Source organism: Marmota monax, unplaced genomic scaffold, assembly GCF_021218885.2.
Source record: "Marmota monax isolate L192 unplaced genomic scaffold, Marmota_monax_Labrador192_F-V1.1 WCK01_AAM20220418_F8-fsc00007, whole genome shotgun sequence".
NCBI lineage: Eukaryota > Metazoa > Chordata > Mammalia > Rodentia > Sciuridae > Marmota > Marmota monax.
Window position 1 is genome coordinate 2813312 of NW_026692781.1, and position 2831 is coordinate 2816142.

General features: G+C 38.5%; 1 pseudogene; it reads left to right on the forward strand.

The window, feature by feature from the left end:
- The first annotated feature begins 2252 nt into the window (after window positions 1-2252).
- On the forward strand, window positions 2253-2344 carry LOC124094720 (small nucleolar RNA U3; annotated as a pseudogene).
- Window positions 2345-2831: the final 487 nt, after the last annotated feature.

Sequence of the window (2831 nt, forward strand, 5' to 3'; positions counted from 1 at the left end):
TATAAAAGTAAGCTAGTACTATGGCACATGCCTGAAATCTCAGAAAATTGGAAGGCTGAGGCAGGAGGATTGCAATTTCAAGGCCAGCCTCAGCAACTAAACGAGACCCTAAAGAACTTAGACCATGTGTTTTAGTCACTTTTTCACTGCTGTGGTTAAAAGACCTGGCAAGAACAACTGTAGAGGAGGAAAAGTTTATTGGAGAGCTCATGGTTTTAGAGATCTTAGTCCATAGGTAGCTGGCTCTATTCATTGGAGCTGGAAGTGAGGCTGAACATCATGGGGGAAGAGTGTAGTGGAACTTACATAATCAGGAAGCAGAGAGGCAGACTCTACTCACCAGATAAAAATATATATCCTAAAGGCACCCCCACCCAATGACCCACCTCCTCTAGCCATACCATAACTGCCTACAATTACCACCCCGTTAATTGATCAAGTGGATTAATGCACTGGTTAGGTTAAGGTTCTCATGACCCCATCATTTCTCTTCTGAACTTTCTTGCATTATCTCCCTCGTGTGCTTTTGGGGGACACCTCACCTCCAAACCATAATACCATGTCTCAAAATGAAAACCACTGAGAATATGGCTCAGTGGTTAAGCGTCCTTTGGTTCAATCCTCAGTACCATAAATAAATAACATAATAACTAAATAATCAAGAGAGGGCCTAAAATTTTTAGCAACTTTGGATATTTTTATATAGCTTTTATATAACATTAACTTTTTTTAGTCAGTGGTTTATATTTAAAGAAAAGAAAATTTTAAAATAACATAATCAATTCTGCCTGAAAGACTATCTATTCCAATACTCTTCGTAAATGACAAATTAACAGGATATTTTTGAGAAATGTAGTGACAACAGACCTGTTTCATAGGAAGAGAACTCCTTGTATATGCAAGAGTGCAGTGACATGGTACCTGCATTTTCCAATCTCATGTCCTTAAAGAGAGCCCAAGTAGCAATGGCAGATTTCTCAGGGGGCCTTGGGACAGAAATTATAGGAAAAGTAAATTTTGTTTTATCCAAGACCTTGAGTCCCAGAAATTTGCCCTTCCTTCCTTACAGAAGTCATCTAAATTTATTAGACATAACCACTCAGGATTATACAAGGAGTAGAGCCACAGGGGGCTGGAGTTGTAACTCAGTGGTAGAGCACTTGCCTGGCATGTGTGAGGCCCTGGGTTCAATCCTCAGCACCACATATAAATAAATCAAATAAAAGATTCACTGACAACTAAAAAAATATTGAAAAAGAGCTACACTCACCAAGCGTGGTGGTGCATGCCTGTAATCCCATCAGCTCAGGAGGCTGAAACAGGAGGATCCTGAGTTCAAAGCTAGCCTTCACCAATTGGAGAGACCCTAAGCAACTCAGAGAAACCCTGTCTCTAAATAAAAATATAAAAAGCATTGGGGATGTGGCTCAGAGGTTAAGTCACCCCAGGTTCAAATCCTTGGGACAAAAAAAAAATTTTAAAAGAGCTACAGTCATTTGTAAGAATGACTTTTTCTACACATACATACAGGAGAACAACATTATGTGAACAGAGGTATTTGGTAGTAAAATTTTAATTAACTTAGAAGATGATTGTGATCATTACTCTTCAGTTTCCCATATGTTGTAACTGTCTATAAAACAGCAAAAAATTAACAAATGAAAGAAATGATGCTTAAGGATCATGTTTCAAAATTCAGAATACAGAAGAAAAAAACATAATTAATGTAGTAACAACTATTTAGGTTAATAAAGTTACTTGCCTTAAATTATTGGTGGTTCCTCAAAACTGCATTAAGATGTATCTTTCAGGAAAGAAAATTTTGATAGGTCAGATTTTAATTCTGCCTTCAGGGTACTCAATAATGAGGCAATTTGAGTATCATTTAGAGATTACACTTTTAACCTTCACTATAATGTCATTCTAATTTCAAATTCTTTATCTTCCATTTGTATCACTTTGTTTTCTTCTTATATGTGTTGGTTTATTGTTTACTTTGTGCTATGCCTGGTCCCAAAAGGGACTTGAAGCAGCTCACATACATGTAGGTAATATGAATCTCTTTCCACCAACTCAGATTGCAAAAGTGTCGCTTCGTAAAAAAAAAAAAAAAAAAAATGTTTTCTATGGCTCAACTCTATTTCTGACCTTGAAGCCTCAGAAACTGGGAAAAATTAACATCAGTCTTTTCTGTAATCTTGCTCATCCTTAGATCATTGCCCAGCCCCAGTGTCTTTTAGAATGCCATGGCTAAGACTATACTTTCAGGGATCATTTCTATAGTATGTTACTAGAATGCCATGGCCATTCCTTTCAAGTCTTCATCTAGACAAGTATCTGTAGGGAAGCTCTGTTCTCCTTGGCTACATAAATAACCCTCATCTCTCTGCTGCTTCAGAGCTCACCTGGGGACTCCAGGGTTTCTGTAAGGCCAGGGGCATCCAGCCTGCCTAGACACTTCGCAGAGCCTCTCTGGGGTCTGGCTTCTGCCCCATGGTACTTACTGCCAGAAGCAGGGCCCATCTCTGCTCTTCTGTCCCATCAGCGATTCTCTGCTTTCTCTCATTCTTCCCTTTTGCCGAATTTCTCATAATTTTCACACTGAAATACCTTTTTTTTCTTCCTTTTCCTCTTCAAAAAACAAACAAACAAACACAAAACCAACTTTCTATGTTCTTTTTAAATCCATTAAAGCTATTGGCATCTGGAAGACAAGAGTGAAAAGTACTTGGGAGCTCCTTCTCTTCATGCCTTTCTTCATGTCTTCACTGAAACCATTGAGAACAGGTGTCACCTGCTAGAGTGGGGCTAAGGGAAACAGAAAAGTTTTG